We start from the raw sequence: 22,773 nt of genomic DNA, 5'->3' as shown, positions 1-22,773 counted from the left end.
TAACATGTCTATTCTATCTTACAGTCTGTCTGTCCACCCCAACGTCTATACAAAGGAGTGCGTAAATCTTTCCTTTATAGTAACTCCAAATTTGCATGATACTAACAAGAAGTGAGGATTACCTCTTGGACAATCTTTATTCATAACCCACCAAGCTCCAAATTTCCATGTAAAGACAATGATCATTATAGATAGCATATATAGACAGATGGTTGCAACACTGACTAACAAATTGTCAAATGATAGCCGTACACTACATTGTATAAGAATGTGAACTGTTGATTCAGGGGTGTTTGGGATTGCTTATATTTATTAACTTACAACTTATAAAATTTTTGAGAAGTAATAAGGTATTTGGGATTGCTTATATTGTGAGAGGAAAAGTTTTATAAGTTACATTTTTGTAACTTATTAACTTAATGAAAAGTTATAAGAAAGTAAAATAAGGAATCCCAAATACCCCATGACATTTATCTGGATTATGGGTTGTCTTTTGGACACTATATAAAAAGCGCTAAACATAACCAAATGATCATGCCTCCATTACTAAATTAGTTTCCTCAGCCCATGCCCAACAACAAGATACCGCGTTGCCATAAGACCGTCTGTAGTCAGACTAAAATGTTGGCATTTTGGAGCCAAAACGTCGGGGAACACCCCCCCTCCCGGCGTCTTGGGTGATTTTTTGGTACCGACGTTTTGTACATAACGTTGGCGTGTCACGAAAGTTGAAAAATTAGACCGTTGAAACCAATGACTATGCTAAAAATAACTGTTTTTTCTATATAATTCATCCACTCTCCAATCAAAACTCATACTTCTCAAACTCTATACACAACCAACTCTTTACAAAATCAAACCTATGGATTCTCCACTACTATATACAGCCATTTTTTTGGGATCGACTAACAAGCCGATAACGACACGTAGGAAGAGGCGATTACGCGTGCGGTTTTCTCGCAACAAATTATATGAAATTTCTTTATTCTACTCCACCCCCGGTTATGAAAAGAGCATATATTGAATGAGACCTTTTGGGTGAGAACGCCAGTTTGATGGTAGGTTACTTCAATGAGTCTCCGAGATACAAGAACCCAAAGAATTTTAGGTGTCGATTTCGGATGTCTAACCGTTTATTTTTGCGCATTGCCGAAAATTTGGAGCGTGAGTTTGATTACTTTAAGCAAAAATTGTCACACCGACCAAAGGCGGCGGAACATGCTGGGGTGCAAAGATTGCTCATAAGCGCATGACACTATTTAAAGCGACAATATTTAGCAAACTCATTTCATTTCACAACATAAAAAATGTCACATAACAATATTCATAAGTCAATACAACAACATATAACAAAATATAGCAAATCAAATATTGTTCATTTTTGCTAATATTCTAGAGGTATTTGTGACATTTTTTTCAAGCTCCACAATCAACCTAAATGCAAACCTGTAACATTTCATAAAATAAAGTTTATCAACACAAATGTTGGTGAGCAATTCATAAGTTTGAACATATAAGTGTATAGTAAGAAAAACCACAAAACTTGTATACAAAACAATAAATAAGAGTAATAACTTGGATAAATAGATAAGATCGCTAATAGAATTATGTTAGCGACACCTTGCTATGAGGGGATGCCAAATAGTCTAGGATTTTATAGTTATCGTTAATTGCATTACGTTAACGACATCTTTCTATAAGGGGATGCCAAATAGTCTAGGATTTTATAGATCAACCAACCAAAAGCGATAAACACATAGGCATATAATCATAGAACATCAAATCGAGCATTTATTTAAGTTAGGTATACAATAACGTTTGTGGTTTAAGACTCAAGTATAAAACATTTAGTTTAGATAAGATGAAATGTCACCGCCAAAAGATTGAAAACGGGGTATGAAAGTACTCACGTTCAAGTAATAAACTTGAAAGATGATAATTTGGAGATTTGCCGGAACGACGAGTTTAACGAACAAAACCTAAATAAACGGAAGTCTTGAATTAGAAATATTGTCTTGAAAGTCTTTAAGTAAAAATAAATAATGAGAAATGCAAACAATTTAGAGTTTAAGATTTAAAATGTAAATAATTAGGAATTAATAACAATAGTCCTTGAAAATGTAAGTTTGCTCGAACCGGGTTAAAGTATCCAACCTTAATATTTACTTAACCTACGTTAAGTAATAAGGTGAGTAAAATGCAAAAATGCAAGTTTCTATGGGATAGAGATACTAAAACGAGTCTTTAACGAGTGTTCGGGTTGTTGGTTCAGGTCTTGATAATTGGTCAAACCCAAAGTCAACTTTCCAAAATATTAAATATTATGAGATAACTCATAAAAATCAAGTAAGACTTAACCAAGTATGTAGTTCTATTATTTTAGAACTAACAACGCACGTTAAGCGAGTGTTCGGTTTTGTCGGTCCAAACTATGTTATGAGATCTAGTTGGATCCAACATTTCCAAGTACTTAAGAAAATAATTAAAATCAGTTTGTAACTATTTTTAAAGAAATATACAAGTGACACTTGTGTGTCTTAAGCGAGTAAAAGTCGGATTGGTTTTCTTAAGCAAATGTTATACTTAAAATAGTATTTCTTTATGACTAAGAAATATAATATTTATACAAGGGATTATAATTAAGAAATTAATATTTCTTCTTGAAGAAGAAACTCAGTATAAGATGTTTCTTCCTGAAGAAGAAACATAGCATATAATTGGTAAATAAACAAGAGAACTAAAGGTCCAAATACTTTATATAAACAAATGTTTTTATAAAGGTTAAAGCTATACAAAATGGACTAAAGGTCTAAAGCTAGATCGATGATCTAGTTATTTATACAACATGTTATTCTCGTACTATAGGTCCGAGGTAACAAAACAAGAAGCAGAATCAGAAAACAGGAATCAGTAACAGAAACTGATTATAAATAGAAAACAGGAATCAGTAACAGAAACTGATTATAAACAGAAAAGGTGAATACGCCCCACACTTTTTATAAACTCGTCGAGTCAGAATGTTTGCATAAGATTTACGGATCCTTAAAACCTTGTGTTACAATAATAAGAAACGGACACTCTGATTAAGAGTATACATGTGTCTGGATCCATTCATACATGGTGACTCGATTTCCCCGAGGGCATGCATATCATCAACATGCCTCTGAAGGTCTACAGGACTTTTCAGAGAAATGAGATTGTGTATATAATTAATTGTATAAGGTACTTAGGGTAATTTGATCCCAATTTAGTTGGGTGCCTAATGAGTAGTCACAAAGGTATTATTGTTGGTTTCACAAAGGTATTGAAAAGATATTTTTAGAGTCAGTGTCATTCACGAGCTGTGTGCTGACGTATTTTCTAACCATTTTACAGGAAAACAAGAAAGGTTAGAACAGACAAACAAGAAGGAATAGAAGATTGAAGTTATAGTCATTAGATGCTATCTGATGGCTCAGATATTTTATTTCAAAATATTATAAATAGTTATGTTTTATAAAAGAAATGTATTTGAAATATCAAACGGGTATTTTAACCCAAGTTTTTAATAAGTTTTCAATATAATAATATTTTAAAGACTTCCGCTATAACCCGCAACTCTGATTTATTTACAAAACAGGTACCAACTATTGGTCACACATCTAGGCCCTAAGTCGGGGTGTGACATTCAACCATGATCATCGACTTATCGACATGTACTTCGTCGAGAGGTATTTGGAGATTACCCTCGGCTAAGCACTTTTTAAGATTCGAAACCTGAAATGTCGGATGAACAACGGCAAGTTCTTGCGGTAGTTCGAGTCGCTAAGCTACCTTCCCAACCCGTTCAAGATTTTAAAAAGGCCAACAAAACGAGGAGCTAGCTTACCCTTCTTTCCGAAACGGACTACCCCCTTCCAAGGAGATACTTTTAGAAGAACAAGATCGTCAACATTAAATTCGATTGGTTTTCACCGTTTTTCGACGTAACTCTTTTGACGACTTCTAGCGGCTAAGAGGTTCTTACGGATTTGATCAATCACATCGGTGGCTTCTTGGACCATTTCGGGTCCCGTGATTTGAGCTTCACCGATTTCGTTGCAACTAATCGTGGAACGACATTTACGACCGTAAAGAGCTTGAAATGGAGCCATATCAATGCTAGAATAGTATCTATTGTTATAGGAGAACTCGATGAACGGAATGTGAGAATCCCAATTCCCACCGAAATCAAGAACACACGCTCGTAGCATATCCTCGAGTGTTTGAATCGTACGTTCGGATTGACCTTTCGTTTGAGGATGATAAGCGGTACTAAGATCGAGACGTGTTCCCAAAGCTACTTGAAGTGAATGCCAAAAATGAGAGGTAAAACGGGCATCGCGATCGGAGATGATAGTCAATGGAAAACCGTGTCATCACACAATTTCCCCAACATTGATTTGAGCAAGCTGCTCGACAGAATACTTTTCGTGTATCGGAATGAAATGAGCAGATTTGGTGAAACGATCAATGATCACCCAAATACCGTCATTGCCTTTTTGGGTGTTGGGTAATTTGGTGATAAAGTCCATAGCAATGTCTTCCTATTTCCAAATGGGAATCGGTGGTTGCTCGAGTAGAACAAAATGTCTTTAATGTTCGGCTTTGACTTTTGATAACTGGCCACCAAAAGGTAGCACGAAGATCGAAATACATCTTTTCCGCACCGGGATGAACGGAATACCACGAATTGTGAGCTTCGTCGAGTATACAAGTACGAAGGTCATCGCGATCGGGAACCCACAAATGACTGAGAAAGTACAAAACACCATCGGGTTTGGTTTCGAGTTGAAGTTCGGCTCCATATGACATTTCATCGTACATGTTACCTTCTTCAACGGAGGTACGCTGAGCTTGAAATATTCGGATTTGAATGTCGGTTTGAACAACAACGCTTAAAAGCAGAATGGATTTAACATTAACCTTTCGACTTAGGGCGTCGGCGACAAAATTCTCTTTACCGGGATGGTAGCGAATCTCGAAATCGTAGTCACTAAGTAATTCCGTCCATCGTCGTTGTCTCATGTTGAGATCTTTTTGGTCAAAATTATGTTGTAGAATTTTATGATCGGTAAACACAACACATTTTGTACCATAAAGATAATGTCTCCAGATTTTGAGAGCAAAAACGACGGCACCAAATTTGAGATCATGAGTCGTATAGTTCTTCTCGTTGACCTTTAGATGCCTTGATGTGTAAGCAATGACTTGATCTCGTTGCATGAGAACACAACCAAGACCTTGATGAGATGCATCACAAAATACAACAAAATCGTCGTTTCCATCGGGAATGGTTTGAATAGGAGCATTGCAAAGCTTGTCCTTGAGAGTACAAAAGGCTTCCTCTTGCTTCGAACCCCAATCGAATGGCTTCCCTTTATGAGTGAGGGAGGTAAAAGGCAAAGAGATCTTGGAAAAATTTCGGATGAAACGCCGATAATACCCGGCCAAACCGAGAAAGGATCGAATTTCCGTGGGAGTCGTTGGAGTTTTCCAATCCTTAACGGCCTCAATTTTAGCGGGAGCCACATGAATACCTTTTTCGTTTACGATATGTCCCAAAAATTGAACTTCCTCGAACCAAAATTCACATTTGGAGAACTTTGCGTAGAGTCGTTCGTTTCTAAGGAGCTCGAAAATGGAATGCAAATGATGTTCATGTTCGGCTTTAGATTTAGAAAAGATAAGGATGTCATCAATAAAGACAATAACGAATTTATCAAGGAATGGTTTGCAAACGCGGTTCATGAAATCCATAAATACTGGGTGCACTTATTAACCCGAAGGGCATAACCAAACATTCGAAATGTCCATATCGAGTACGGAAAGCGGTTTTTAGAATGTCTTCTTCGCGAACACGCAATTGATGGTAACCCGATCGAAGATCGATTTTGGAGAAACAAGTTGCGCCTTGAAGTTGGTCGAATAAGTTGTCGATTCATGGCAAAGGATAACGATTTTTAATAGTTAGTTTGTTAAGTTCTCGATAATCAATGCACATGAGAAACGAACCATTCTTCTTTTTCACGAAGAGAACGAGAGCGCCCCAATGAGAAGAGCTTGGACGAATGAAGCCTTTATCAGAAAGTTATTCGGGTTGGTTTGATAATTCTTGCATTTCCTACGGGGCTAAATGATGTGTGCTGCGCGCGTGGGGTATAATATAAAATATAATGGATTGGATTATTTTAGATTTTGCACAAGATCGTGTTTTAAATTTATAAAAGTGATTTCTACGAAAACAAAACACACACAAAATAGGCAAATGTACATATCGTATATGTAGAATAGTATATTGGTAAGAACCAAGTATCGATCCGTGGACACAAATGTTTATAATAATAAATGGTTGTTTTACTTTAATCGGAGGTTTAAATCATTTTGGGGTTAATTTTTGAGCTTTTTATAAAATATAAATACTTACATGTAATATATAGGTGACCAAGATGAGAAATTCTAAACACGTAGTTCAATTATATGAATGTTACCATTTAAGATCAAGAATCCACTATATTTTATCCTTGATAATTAATATGTAAACATGTGGTAAACTTGCCGTAATAATATATGATAGATAACTCCTCATTTCTAAGCGAGCATCTATGACAGAAGAGAGAGTATCATGCGCATTTTAAAGTCGACCCTTTCCTATTGTCATGTTACCTCGAGAATGTCAATTTAAGTTGGCAAGTAGTTTCGTAACGTAGAAAGATTAGGATTGACTTCGATTTCTCAAATACTAATTCTAACAACTTCGAGTGGTTATAGTTTATCACATAACCTCCCCTAGGTTAATTTAAGTAGGTTATAATTACACATTCTGTTAACATATGATTTCTTTAACTAGCATGATATCCTAAGCAATTGCGTTAGCGATGCCAATTTCGGATTACCAAAAACTTAGAGAAATAGATCATAACTTGTATCTCATCATTTCTAAATACAATATAAGGATCCATGTTTCGATAAGTTATCAAAGTATTTCTATCTTTCAAAAACATGAATCGATCATGAATGATTGTCAATAGAATTGACAATCACCAACTTTGAATTGTTGAATTAAGATGGTGAAACATTTCTCATCAAAAGATAATTGTAAGATAACCATGTACTTTACTAGACTAAACCACATGTTTTATATAATTATCAAGTAAAACAAGGCTTCTTCATAGATATTAGATGGTAAATGGAGTTTAGCTCATAACGAGCATAGTGATTAACATTAAGATGGATGATAAAAACAAACACATGATTAAAGTAGAACAATCAAACCAAATGTGGATCAATCTTCCTTCTTAATGATGATGATGATGGTTGACGATGATGACCTCCAAGCCTTCAAACTCTTCACTAGATCTTCAATATGAGTGTTAGTGGGTGTTTTTATAAGTGAAAACCGGATAGAACTCTCTTCAAGGCACACCATATGAGTGCTACATGAGCCACTATTTATAGGCAATCTGGAATGAGAAGCACGGCCCCGTGCCTTGGTAGGCACGCCCCCGTGTTTTATTATGACATGTGCCAAATTTGTTTTGTCATTTCTTGCAGATGACCACGGCTCCGTGGGCAAGGGCACGACCCCATGCTTTTGTTCCCAGTTTTTGTCCTTTCTTGTAGATTTTTGTTTTTTCTGGTGGTCAGAAGCATGGGGGCATGTTTCTTGAAGCATGGGGGCGTGTTTTTTGCTTTTTCTTGTGTTTTCTTCCGTTTTTCTTCGTCTTTTCGCTTGTTTCTTCGTTTGGGGCTTGGATTCACCTGAAATTATATTTTATTACGATAACTAACATTCTGTGCTATGTTATTTGATAGAAATTGCAGTTTTTAGAGATTATTTGATGCTAAAGAGATGTATAATTTTATGTACATCACTAAATGATAAGGAGCTTTGGCCACGGGCATCGTGCCGGGCACAAGATCGATACGAAATTCATTCGGACGAACGGGAGGAAGACCGGTGACATCATCAGGAAAGACGTCAAGGAAATCACGAACAATGGAAATATCTTGGATTTTCCTCTCCTTTTTGTCTTTTGTCACCGGGAGAGCTAAAAACGGAACGTACTTTTGGCGTAAGTACTTTTGCGATTGAGCGCACGACATAAGATTTAACCTTCGAGAAGTAGTGTTGCCGAAGACTTTGAGAATTTTACTGTTGACGAGCGGAATGCGAATGAATTTATCGAAACAAACGACTTCGATACGGTGCAAAGATAACCAATCCATGCCTACTATGACATCGAAACTTCCCATTTTCATCGGGATGAGATTGATGGAGAATTTATGCTTGGAAAGGATGAGAAAACAATCGCGGACGACGGAATTGATGGTAATGGAATTTTCATTGGCGACTTCAACGGAAACGGTCGGGAAAGCTTAGTTAGAGGTATAGCAAGTTTCGACTCAAATTTCAAGGAAATAAAACTTCTATCGGCACCAGTATCAAACAAAATAGAAGTCAAATGATGGTTCACCAAAAACATAACATTCACGACATCGTTTGCCACTTGAGCTTGATTTATATTCAACATAAAAGCTCGACCTTGATTGACATGGTTGACTTGAGGTGCTTGTTGCGGAGGTGGAGGTGGTGCTTGTATGGCTTGGATGGGTTGGATGATTGGTGCATTGGGTTGGGGAAGTTGGGATTGATAGGTTTGAACTTGGTAAGCTTGGGTTTGGTAGTAAGGAATGGTCATGGTTTGGGCTTGGTTGGCAAAATTTAAATGTGGGCAATTGTTGCGGAAATGATTAAGATCTCCACAATTGAAGCAAGCTCTGGGTTGTTGGGGTTGGTTTTGTGGGTAGGGTGCATATCAGTTTTGGGCATTTTGGCGAAAGGTTCTTGGTTGGTTTGGTTGGTTAGTTTGGTTAGGTTGGGTTCGTTGGGCGGATCGGCATGTAGTGTTGAGATGACCAATTCGGTTACAAATGGTGCAATGGCGACAAGGCGTGTTTGGTGGGTGGTTAAGTTGGCAAGGGTTGCATAGCGGGGCGGTACCGGTATAGGGTCTTCGGTTTTGTGGTGGAGCTTGGATTTGTTGTTGAGGTTGGGGTTGGGTAACGACATAGTTTCGGTAATTGGTCTTGGGTTTCTTCTTGTTGTTGTTGTGACGGGAAGAGTTGGAGTAGTTTATGGCTTGTGGTGCGGGTTCAACCTTGGCTTGAGGTGCGGGCTCGGGCTTGGCCTTCTCATTCGGTTTCTTAAGGGTTAGAGTACCCGCCTTCACATGATTTTCCGATAGCGCACCGGCTAAAGTGATGGCGTCCTCAAGATTCACGGGTTTGCTACTCATAACAGAGTCCCGAATTTGCATCGGTAAGCCCCCAATGTACTTGTCAAGTTCACGTTCAGTTGGGGTAACCAAGTGAGGGAAAAAAATGCTCAACTCGTGAAAACAGAGTGAGTAGGCAGCATTATCGCCACTTTCTTTCTTTAGGTTCCAAAATTCCTCCTCGAGCGGTTGGAGCTCGTGTTTGGGACATAACTTCTTCATCATGAGGGACTTAAGGTCGGATCATAGAAAAGCCATAGCCGTACCCGAACCTTGGAGGTGCATAACACTACCCCACTATGTTAGAGCGGTCTTTCTAAACATGCTTGAAGCGAAATTTGTCTTTTTCGCTTCGGGGCATTCGCTATGTCGAAACACACTCTCGATCGATTCGAACCATTGCAACAAGGTATTCGAACAGTTGGTTCGAAGGAATTCGGACGGTTTGGCACTAGTAAATTTCTTGTACAAGTAGGATGCGGGTTTGGGTTCAACGGATGCAACAACAGGTGCGGGTTGGGTAGCTTGGATTTGGGTTATAAGTTCGGGAATCACAGCTGCCATTTGTTTGGCGACGTAAGCAACCATACCTCGGTTGGAGTTCTTACGATGTTGGCGTCTTAGTGGAGGCATACTAAAAATTATAAAGCAAATGGGATAAGTTTTGGGTAAAAAGAAATGAATATAAGGGTGTATAAAATAAAATAAGACTTCCATTTTTGTGATTGTGAATCCTAGAGTTAGTGAGGAGAAGATGTTAGTGTTAGATAAAATGTAACACTTTGTATATAAATAACAAAACCATAAACAAAACGTAAATGATTTTCGAGAGGTTAAAGCTTGAAAATATGAGATTTTGAGATTTATAGAGTCGAAAAAATCGTGCATGAACCACCATGAGAAAATTTTATAAAACACCACGTTGGAGTCTAAACATGTGCACGAACCACCGCGACTTTTTCATGTTTTCGACTCAAATAATGATAATAACACAATAAATGAAGATACAACGTCATGTCAAAACACTAGTCTACGAACCACCTTAGTTCTATTTTTTAACACCAAAAGTTAGGATGGCGACCGGAACGCTCGCATTCGACTACTTAAAGAATTGGCATATATAACACGATTTGTGGCATAGAAAACGAGCACTATAACTCAACCATCCCATGTAAGTAAATCACATTCGATCCCTGGAATCTTTTTGTCAAATGGTCATTTTATAATGTCTTGTTTTCTATAATGGCTACAAACCCGATATAAACGCAACCTTTAAGGGATTTGAAACAACGGGATCGAAGTTAATCTTGTAATCCATAAAACATAATAAAAATCTATTTTTGCGTTTTAAGGTAAGGATACCTTGGATATACTAAGAAAGTGTGTGTATGTGAACATTTAGGATATTGGTGAATTTTAAACAAGTTTATAAATAACATGCGATATGAACAATCAGTTATTAAGTAAACACGTACAAGGACACTTATAGGACCCTAAGCATAACAATACTAAGTCGTTACGTCTAACCACCTATCCTATTGTCAAGACTCTGATACTAATCTGTCACACCCCGACCAAAGGCGGCGGAACATGCCGGGGTGCAACGATTGCTCATAAGCGCATGACACTATTTAAAGCGAGAATATTTAGCAAACTCATTTCATTTCACAACATTGAAGATGTCACATAACAATATTTATAAGTCAATACAACAACATATAACAAAATATAGCAAATCAAATATTGTTCATTTTTGCTAATATCCTAGAGGTATGTGTGATGTTTTATTCAAGCTCCATAATCAACCTAAATGCAAACCTGTAACATTTCATAAAATAAAGTTTATCAACACAAATGTTGGTGAGAAATTCATAAGTTTGAACATATAAGTGTATAGTAAGAAAAGCCACAAAACTTGTATACAAAATAAAATTAGACCAATAACTTGGATTAATAGATAAGATCGCTAATAGAATTACGTTAGCGACACCTTGCTATGAGGGGATGCCAAATAGTCTAGGAATTTATAGTTATCGTTAATTGCATTACGTTAACGACACCTTGCTATAAGGGGATGCCAAATAGTCTAAGATTTTATAAATCAACCAACCAAGAGCGATAAACACATAGACATATAATCATAGAACACCAAATCGAGCATTTATTTAAGTAAGGCATACAATAACGTTTGTGGTTTAAGACTCAAGTATAAAACATTTAGTTTAGATAAGATGAAATGTCACCCCCCAAAACAAAAGATTGAAAACGGGGTATGAAAGTACTCACGTTCAAGTAATAAACTTGAAAGATGATAATTTGAAGATTTGTCGGAATGACGGGTTTAACGAACAAGGCCTAAATAAACCTAAGTCTTGAATTAGAAATATTGTCTTTAAGTAAAAATAAATAATGAGAAACGCAAACAATTTAGATTTTAAGATTTGAAATGTAAATAATTAAGAATTTATAACAATAGTCTTTAAAAATGTAAGTTTGCTCGAAACCGGGTTAAAGTATCTAACATTAATATTTACTTAACCTATGTTAAGTAATAAGGTGGGAAAAATGCAAAAATGCAAGTTCCTTTGAGATAAAGATACTAAAACGGGTCTTTAACGAGTGTGCGGGTTGTTGGTTCGGGTCTTGATAATTGGTCAAACCCAAAGTCAACTTTCCAAATATTAAATGTTATGAGATAACTCATAAAAATTTAAGTAGACTTAACCAAGTATGTAGTTCTATTATTTTAGAACTAACAACGCACGTTAAGCGAGTGTTCGGTTTTGTCGGTCCAAACTATGTTATGAGATCAAGTTGGATCCAACATTTCCAAGTACTTAAGAAAATAATTAAAATTAGCTTGTAAACTATTTTTAAAGAAATATACAAGTCTTGATAGCTAAAAACACACTTGTGTGTCTTAAGCGAGTAAAAATCGGGTTGGTTCGGTTTCCATCTCACAATACGTTCCTTGATGGTTTCCACATGTCCAAATAACCAAGAACTTGTATAATAACGTACAAATGAAAATACTTTTTTACAACCAAAAAGTTAACAACAAAGTCTTTAAACAAAAGTTCGGTTTGGTTCGGTTTCCATTTCACAATATGTTCCTTGATAGTTTCCACATGCCCAAATATTAAAGAACTTGTGAAAATGATTTTAAGAAAACTTAAATCTAACATTAAACATTTTTAAACAAGTATTTAACAAAACTAGTAGCAAGTTAGGTTTACGGTTTGGACTATTTACGGTTAAACCGAGGTTAGTCTCTACAAACCCACACCATGGAACTTTATAAATATGACAAACAAACTAAAAATAGCAGAAGTTAAACAATATTAATATGTGCAAACAAGTTATATAAGTGTATATATATCAAGGACCACGAAAGTCCTACATGAAGCCTTGCCTTACGGAGTCCGAAGCTTAACCAACCGGAGTCGGAGAAGAAACTACCAAAGGTAACAAGGGGTGTGTATTATATATATGTTGCAACATCAAGCTTCAAGTAATAAGAATTAGTTAGAACAAGGTTAGCTTTAGTTTGACCTTAAGTAGTCAAAATAGCAAAATGTTGAAGATGAATACTTGGATTTGAGAGAGATTTTGGAGAAGATGAACAAAGTGGTGTATAGAGCCTTGCTTTTATAATGGTAAGAGTATGGTTCATTCAGATAGGGTAAAAATGCATGTGATGGTTGAAATGGTCAAACAAGTTTTTGGTAAATAACAATAATAGTCCCCAAAGTTTGTTTTAAGTCATTTTTAAGGCGTTTTAAGGATCGAAAAAGGATGTTTTCAAGAGCCAACAAGTGTAAAACAATATCGTAACATAAAATCCATCATTTTGATTGTAACATAAGCTTCAGTTTACAAAACGGGTCGCTTTACACAATAAAATATTACAAAACGATTACAATTCTAGACCCGAAATTGACGAATGTCACAAAAACTGGGCGGTCAAGGACGCTAGGATTCACTGCAATCCACAAGGTTACTTCGGCTATACGTGTGCTCGCATACGGAAACACGACCGACATCAACGACAAATATTTAAGATGTCCGATAAAACAACCCGAGACACCTTGGAGTATTTATGCTACGGTATATTTCAATTTTAATACATATATATATATATATATATATATATATATATATATCGCTTGTACCTTTTTTAAATTGATTTTAATTAATTATTTTATATAGGAATAATAAAGATGTATGCTCCACATTATCTAAGAACGCCAAATTGTAACGATTTAGAACGGATTTACGAGGTGCATGCAAGCGTGAATGGTTTACCCGACATGATCAGGAGTATATATTGTATGCACTGGGAATGGACTAACTGTCCAACCGCATGACAAGGTCTATACACACGAGGTGACAAAAAAGGACTACCAGTTAGTCCTCAGACGATTGCTTCATATGACTTTTTGGTTAACGTTCTTTGGTGTCGTCGGTTCCGACAATGACATAAATGTCTTGGAATAGTTGCCTACGATGGAGGGTTACATATCCAATACCATTCCCATCGCTTCGTTTTGGGCTATCGATAATCTCTACCCAAATGGTTACTATTCAAGTGATGAGATATCTCTGGAGTATGAAATTATCCTGAAAACGTTTAAAGACCTAATCAATGAAAAAATAGATTATTTTAAGAAAGTGCAAGATTCTTCGTGAAAGGACATCGAGAGGTGTTTTGGCGTTCTTCAACAACGTTGGCATTTTGATAAAAATCCATGTAATCTATGGTCGTTGGAAAGAATGAAACGCGCTATGTGTACGTGTATCATATTGCATAGCATGATCATTGAAGGCGACGGTCGAGAAATATGCCCAACTTATATACTGGACGATGATCCACCACCAACGCCAACAACTTTGGAGCAGAGACTAGAAAACGTGTATTTTGTGTGTTCAAAAGAAATACATAACGCTCTTATGGCGGATTTGGTCCAACATGTTTGGATGTTTCGGCGCCTTCCGGGTGAAAATGAAGTCGAGGACGAGGGAAATGATGAAGACGAAGACAGCGATGGCGGTGCTAATGAAGACGACGACGACAATGTTGCTAATGAAGACGAGGACGAGGGAGCCGAGTAGGTTTTTTTTAATTTTCATGTAATGTTTATTTATTTCTTTAATGAAATATTATTTGGTTAATTTAGTTTTAAAAGAAAATTAGAAATGCAAAAAAGAACAAAAAATGATTGAGTAACAATTGCTGCAGAGTTATGAGGAGAGTTATAACTACACCCCATTTTTTCAAAATGTAGAAAAGCTGACTGGACGATACATAGCGCAAAATGCCCAAGAGTGATACATTTTGACTATACATGATATAAGTATTGCACTTCTCCAAAACCAAGCATCTTTTTACCTGTTTCCAAGTTAAAGAGTCGGAAATTCTAAAAAAAAGTGATGTGTCACCATCCATGAATCAAAAATAATTTGGCCCATCTCCTAATTCCCCTTATAAGACCATGCGTAGTTATAATTATGCACCACTGAGCATTTTGCGACATGTAACACCTAATCAGTTCTTAGGCATTTTGCAAAAAGAGAGTGTAATGGGAAAATTGCCCCCAAAACGCCTCTCTCTCCTGCCCCCCTTTCTCTCACAAAACCCTCAAAATGTGTACATCACCAGCGTTATGTACATAAATTTGCACCCCAAAATGCCATGTGAATCACCCAGGGCGGTGTTCTGCGGCATTTTAACCTCAAAACTCTCTAAAAAACCATTGACTTCGGATGGCCCAACAAGAATCAAAGATCAATGTTACTTTTCCCAACACAATTTCCAATCTAAAAATAGTACACCAAACACAAGAGATTACAAATTTGCATGGGATTAGAAAAGTAACTTTGCTATACATGAATCCTCGAGACCACTTGTCTCCAAAGACTATATGGTTCTGTCTTATATCTCCACACAATTTTATATATCTTAATTTTTATCCTTTAGTCTACACAGACTAAGTATGAGATTTACCCGAATACTTGTACTTGTACCCGTTCAGTACTTGTATCCGTATGTGTCTATTGGGTACGGATACGGGTACCCGAATGTACTAATTTTAGGTACAGGTACTTTTGGTTACATGTACGGGTATATGTACAGGTATTATGGGTACTGGTACCCATTTAAAATATGTAGGAGCTTAACCTAGTAAGCTATACAATTACAATATATAGTCTAGATCATTTACGGCCCAAGCCCAAACCCAATGAGTACAAATGTTACACATAAACCCTTACAAAAGCACAAACCACTAACTATTACCCAACAGTCTCCTTCTTGGTTTATTGCTTTCTCTATTATTCTTGCCTCATGACTTCAGCATCAGCTTCACGGTATGCACCTGCCCACAACCTGGTGTGTATTATCGATCCCACCATTCCAATATACTTTATAGCAGCTGGATCATAAAGTGGTAATGCTTCAATCTGAAATCCACTAAGAGTCTTGATATCCTTTCCCCAAACTTTAGAAGATCTCGGGGATGAACAATGCGGTACTGGCCCTTCCTTAGCCTGATGACTGCTGTAGCAATTTTTCCATCGTAAGCCCAAAACTTCATGCTATGAAGAGCACCCTCAGGAAATCTTTTGGTAATCGGAATTGATTTTACTTTTGCAGTTGGAGGCCACATAACGTTCAACATTGGTTTGTTTGTGTAAGGATCGCGAATCCTCTTTGCTCTTTTAACGAATGAATCAGCAGTAGGCATATCAGGGAATCCTTTTCTACTTGTTTACTCAAAAACTTCCAGAATTTGCTTGCCTTCATCTCATTGTTTGGATTATGGAATGGAGATCTTATTAGGTCACCCAGATCAACTTTCGTCCATGATTCAATATATTTCTCTTCTTATAATACTCCATGTTCCCAGACTTATGCTTAACCCACCACATTTCCTTATCAACATCGTACCCCTAGTATAATTCTCAAATGATCACCGTACTTATCAGAAAACCCCTTTTGAAGTTCCAAAACGAATGTATCTGTATGATTGGAAGACACAATGATCTGATTGGAGTTTTTCATGATTAGAGTCTTCTTTCTTATTCTTTTTCTTTCTTCTGCAGATTTGGGTGGAGCGGTCATATATTTTCCAGTTATGCGCGTGTATCAACGTTTGAAGAAGCCGTCGAACTGGATCTACCAATATCATGCACATCAAGGGCACAATGCTCAGCGTCGAGGCCTAGAAAAGATCCAGAACCTCCAACATCTTCCTCAGTATCACCACCATCATCATCACTGCTATCAGCAGCTCCCTTGAACTCATTTCCAAATCGTTTAATGAGTTTATGTTGCAAATTAGAGTATTGAGAAGTGAGACCACCCATGTTGGCTTGAAGCTCTTTAATTTTGAATCTTGTTTGTGTTTCTAGCTTCAAGCTCTTGGATACGAACATCTTTAACCATAGAGTCTTGTTCGAGCTCAAAAAACCTGCGCTGTAGAGCATGGACATCAACGGGTTCGGGTTCAGGTTCAATGGCAACTCCTTTACCCTTGATTTGTAGGAACGTGTCTTGCAGAGAAAGAATGTGTGCAATCTTTTCAGTGGAACTCGAGCTTGCTTGACCTATCGGATCAAATGACCCGGAGGGTTCAATAGTTGACTGGACATGAGCTTCAAAGTCAAATTCATGTAGTATCTCATCGTCAACTGGATCATGTGTTTGTTGGGCTTAAGTAGATGGGCTTGGTTCGGACTGAGTCTCAATAGCAGGCTCATTGGTGTTGGTTGATTGGTTTGCACTGGATCACTTGTCAGCACACCAGGTCTTGGATCTCTTTTTCTACGTTTGCGTGGAATAAGACCGGTGTCCGACTCGTTCTTAACAACTTCATCATCTGTCACAGTAACTGGTCGAGGAGGTTTCCACACAGTTGACTGGAGCTTTTCTTTAAATGTTTCAAATGCTTCAAGTTGTTCAGTTGTACGTATAGATTGTTGTACTTGTTCATGGTGTTCTTTCCCCATAAGTTGAGATGGAGAGGTGCCAGCTTCATCATCTAATACAATTTCAAAAAGCAGTGGATGGACTTTGAACAGGAACTGAATGTTCCTTAGCAATAGCAGCGCCTGTCTCAGTTTTAGAGAATCTATCAAACTTTTCTAATGGATAAAGTCCTTGGTAGACCACTTTGGCTCCTTTTCTTGACTGCTTCATTAAATCAAAAATGTTCATACCCATAGCTTTCAAATCAAGTGTCTCAACATATCGATTCAACTCGGGGTAGTGAGAATCAAAGATCATCTGCAAAAACGTCGGATACATCAAAAACATCTCTTTCTTCTTCCCCATCAGGTTGCTTATCATCTCATTGAACACTAACTTCGAGTAATTGTAATTCCAGTCCATGATCAAAGCAACAACAACCGATATTTGAGTGTGACTTATATCATAGGATCCTCCTTTTCTTGCCAAAATACACGTAAAGAACATGTGAATTTGAAACCTCCAGTACGGATGAAACATTTTCTTGATAGTTGGTGGATGTCTTTCTCGTATCCCATTCTTCTAGCAATTCCAGCCACCGCTTCGCTTGAATATTCAGTAGGGTGTTCAAGTTGATCACTAAACATAAGTACATCACGTATTTTTGCCTCAGTAATTGTCACATGTCATTTATGAATTGTCGACTCGATAGAATAAACTTCCCATGCACCTTGTTGATTTATAGAAGCCTTGTTCCAGAAATTCGTCACCATCTTCTTGCGTATCACCGGGTTTTCCCGCCGGGCATGAGGAATACGACACGTGTTCAGCCCAACAATCATAGATTTGAATTCTTTATGTGCCAGGGGTGGATCATACAGACATCCTGCTATGTTGTGTGAATCAAAAAATTTAAGTGGTGCTTGATCAGCCATAGTTGCAACGTACAGTTCAAGTTAGACATCTAATGCAATAGTTTATGTCTAAGGAGGATTTTATTTTAACCAGTTATATCCCAATAATAATCTTTTATTCACTTAATTAGTTTTCTGGTCAAAATAATATCGTTTTTGGTCAAGGATAGAGTTTTTTTGTCACTTTGATGAGTTTTTGGCCGAGAGCCTTTTTTCTCGATCAACTTAGGTTCTCGGTCAACCTGAGAACCATGTTTTTCTGTTAATTTAAAATCCCTTGACAACCGAGAACCATGGGTTATCGGTCAAGACTGACCGAAAACCCTTTAGATTTCTATCAATCTTAGGGGTTCTCCGGTTAACCAAGTGTTTTCGGTCAACCACACCCGAGAACCCAATAACCCCGAGATCTTCGACGATCTCGGGTAGAGAAACCCTTTGTATTCATCTTGAAAACGGTGTCGTCTTCCCAAACACTCCATATCCACCATTAACAAAAACATGCATCTTCCATAACACCTTAAAAATCATAACATAACCATTACATATCACAATCATACACCACAATCAGTTAGCACAATCAGATATCACAATCAAATATCCCAATTAGACCAAAACACTCATTTATGCCCTGAGATGTTCAACAGTGACCCGAGAACGGATCCGAAATCATGTTCATTTACCTTTAATGACTAGCGAAAGCAAAGCAGTTGTTTAGGATTAGAACGAAGAAGAGATAGTCTCTTGAGATAAAGAAAGAGTATTATTTTGAAGGCCGATTGAGTTTTGAAATAATGCTTCTTTGGTGCCTTTTAAACTTCAAACAGGTTTCAAAATAGCATGGGACGAGAACTAGATGATCCATAAACTGATGGACCTTTGCTACCATCTGGAACAGACCCCATGGGACGAGAACACAATAAAACACCAAGGCCTTGTTCATGTTTGATAAACCGATTCCTTAACGCATTCGTTTCGACAAGAGTAAGATTGAGGTAAAACTAAAGACGTAAAAATAAAAAATGAAAACACCTAGTTTTACCACCCAATTAGGCTTTCAGTATTTCTAACATATTTCGGGATCAAATTCAGTTTTGTCACATGAGCAAACTTTTATGAAAGATCCTAACATGGAATCATATTGACTAAGATGCATTCACAATGATTTATTTTCAGTATTATTATAACATAGTGGACAGGTTGATAGCAGTTATTTAGAAACTTAGCATGATTTTCATTGCATCAGTGTTGCATTAGGTTCAATTAGGCATAAAGCTAAGATGGACATCACTTATGGACCTATGATGCCTCTTATATCTTCTCAAAGCGTATTTGGCTTTCTCCAGATCACCCCAATTTGACTTAAATCCCCTAGTGCTTGATCAAAAGACTTTGTCTTTGACTATACAAACAATAATTTAAGCTTTAAGTTTGAACGCTAGACTTACATGCCGTCCGGACTTACAAGCCTTTCATTTAGAGTGTTTAGGACTTACTTGATTGCCCCACCCTTGTAGTTCTAGTTTGATCCTCTAAGCCCTTTTAAAAAAAATTCAAAATTTTATACGTTTCTCACAGTAAATTTTTTATTTATTTTTATTTTATTTTTTTAATAAAAGTAAAGCAACTAAAGATAATAAATATCTTTGTGATCAATACAATAACGAGCTTGTGTATGACTGGGTAATTACTTTTCTGCATATCCTTTGGAGAGATTTATCTAGAGACATGCATAAATCTTCAAATTGACTCTTCACGGTAAGTTTAGCAGATTTAGTTTATATCACTTCAGACTTTTACACACCATGAAAAGCTACCATACTTATCCATGACTGTCAAAAAGCCTTTTTAGCATAATAGCTTCACACGATAGGCACACAAATTCAATTTACCTATCATTTCCCAAAGGATGGATCAAATTTTTAGGTAAAAACAATTTTGAGCTTTTATAAAGCTTGTAATTGAATAATCTTATCACTTCCTTATGAGAAAAAGAACCAAAAGCCACATTGTTTTTTTTGTTTTTTTTAAACAAACGTACATTCTTTTTGCAGTTTATATCCCCCCCCCCCCAATTGGGCAAAAATATTAACAAATCGAAAAACTGTTATGTACAAATTAAATCCCAAGAAAACTCAATCATCAAAACATAGCATTTTAAGGAACCCTATAAGCACATTGAATCTGGCTGTGCCGACCGATTTTGTTAAAAGGTCTGCCACATTATTATATGTGTGGATGTGTTCAAGATGAGATGAATTAATTTACGGTCATAACAGTCACGAATTAAATGAATATTTATGTCAATGTGCTTGGTTTTGGAATGCTGAACCAGATTTTTTAATAATGGCAATGGCGGCATCATTATCACAAAAAATAGAAGTATCAAGAACTTCGAAACCGTAATCTAGCAATTGGTGATGCATCCAGATAACCTGGGAGCAGCAGGCAGAGGCATCAACGTACTCAACCTCAGCGGCTAATGTGGACACTATTTGTTGTTTCTTTCATTGCCATGAATGAGTCGATCTCCCAAGAATTGACATCCAGCATACGTAGATTTCACGTAAATAATATCACCTCCATGATTGCTGTCAGCTAAATCATACAAATCGAAATTTGAGTGCTTGGGATACCAAAGACCTAGCATTGGTTGCTCTTTCAAATATCTAAAAATGCGTTTAACAACAATTAAATGAGAAAATTTAGGATTAGCTGGAAACATGCGCATTGACGGACTGCAAACATGATGTCGGGATGACTGACAGTGAGATACATCAGGGATCCGATCATTGATCGATAGTACGTTTGAACTACGGGTTTCCCTTCAGGATCAGACGAGGGAAGAGGTTTGTCTGCCATGGGAGCTGATGCACTCTTGGATTCTTGAAAATCAAACTTCTCCAATATATCTTCAACATATTTCCTTTGGTGTAGCAAAATTCATGCTAAGCTTTGACGAACTTGAGGCCTAGAAATGTTGTCATCTCCCCTAGCGAACTCATCTCAAACCTTTTCTTCATAACACCCTCAAATTCCAAGCACATATCATTGCTGGTGGAACCAAAAATGATGCCATCCACATAAATCTAAACTAAAATAAGATATTTGCCAACATTCTTAAGGAACAATGTCTTATCGATGGTTCCTCACTTGTACCCGTGTTCTAGCAAATGAACCGACAGTGTAGCATACCATGCCTGAGGGGCTTGATGAAGTCCATAAAGAGCTTTGTCCAATTTGTACACATGAGTTGGATGCTTCGGATAAGTAAAACCCGGTGGCTGATCCACGTAAATTTATTCCTTTACCTCCCCATACAGAAATGTTGTCTTGACATCCATATGAGACACAATAAAACCCATATATGAGGCATATGCCAAAATTATTTGAATAGCCTCGAGACGAGCAACAGGGGCACACTTCAGTGTAGTCTAAACCCTCAACTTGATGAAACCCACAAACCATAAGCCGCACTTTATTTCGAACAATCACCCCAGTGTCATCTTGCTTGTTGCGAAAACCCCATCTCGTATGTAGTGGCTTTTTCTCTAACGGTATTTCAACTAATCTCCAAACCTTGAGTTTTACAAACTGATTTAACTCATCATGCATGGATTTCACCCAACTTGGTTCTTGTAAAGCCATTTCCACATTCTTTGGCTCAATATGAGAGATAAAACAGGAATACAGACAACTGTTGATGTTTCCTATTTGACTTCTAGTCTAAATGCCCGTTTCAAGTGGACCGATAACATTCTCAATTGGATGATCCCTTTGAATTCTTTTTTGGAACGGAGTGATCAGAAACTGAACTGTTGAGTGGTAATTTTGTTGTATTTTCGAAGGGTTCAGACAGTGGATTCTTCCATCCAAACGCCGAGGTACTGTGTGAGTAAGATGTGCTGGCAATGTATTCGTTTGGAATGACATCTGGAAATAAAGAGCTACCAAAGATTTGACAAACCGAACTCTCCCCCTATGCGAAAGAAACATTAGCTGAGGGTATTTCAGTTGTAGGCATATCACACACTTCGGAAGACGTTTGTGCGGTGTGAGTCTCAGGAACATGCTCTTGAGGACATGAAGACGAGGGTTGTGCACTATCATACATTCCCGGCAGGTCTATGGTCAGTACCAGAGACTTTTCAAGTTCAACTGACATGTCTTCTTCTTCGTCAACAACACTTGACTTTCTAGCGACAACAAGGCACATTAAACGGCTTGAATAGTTCGTTGTAGTCAATTAACCAGTCAGGACCGACACGAGCATCGGTTTCATTTTCCTCCAGCCAACGCACATCATAGGATTCCACAATCTGCTTCATTGCCTTGTTTAAAACTCTGTAGGTGATACGACCAGCATAACCAACGAAGTAGCAGTCATAAGCCTTTGCTCCAAAATTTTGGAGTTGATTCAAGATTCAGCAGAGTGCATGGGCATCCAAAAGCACGGAAGTGTGCTACAGTGGGAGTCTTCATCTGTGTTTTGTTGATCAACACCCGATTTTGAACATAGGACGTTGTGTTGACTGCTTCAGCCCAAAAGAACACATGTAGCTTCGAATCGCACAACATGGTCCTTGCGGCTTTAATT

The sequence above is a fragment of the Bidens hawaiensis genome, unplaced genomic scaffold (assembly GCF_021521415.1).
Source record: "Bidens hawaiensis isolate Kalapana, Puna unplaced genomic scaffold, B.hawaiensis_p1.1 tig00026597_1, whole genome shotgun sequence".
NCBI classification, from domain to species: domain Eukaryota; kingdom Viridiplantae; phylum Streptophyta; class Magnoliopsida; order Asterales; family Asteraceae; genus Bidens; species Bidens hawaiensis.
Note: the sequence above shows the minus strand (reverse complement) of the source record.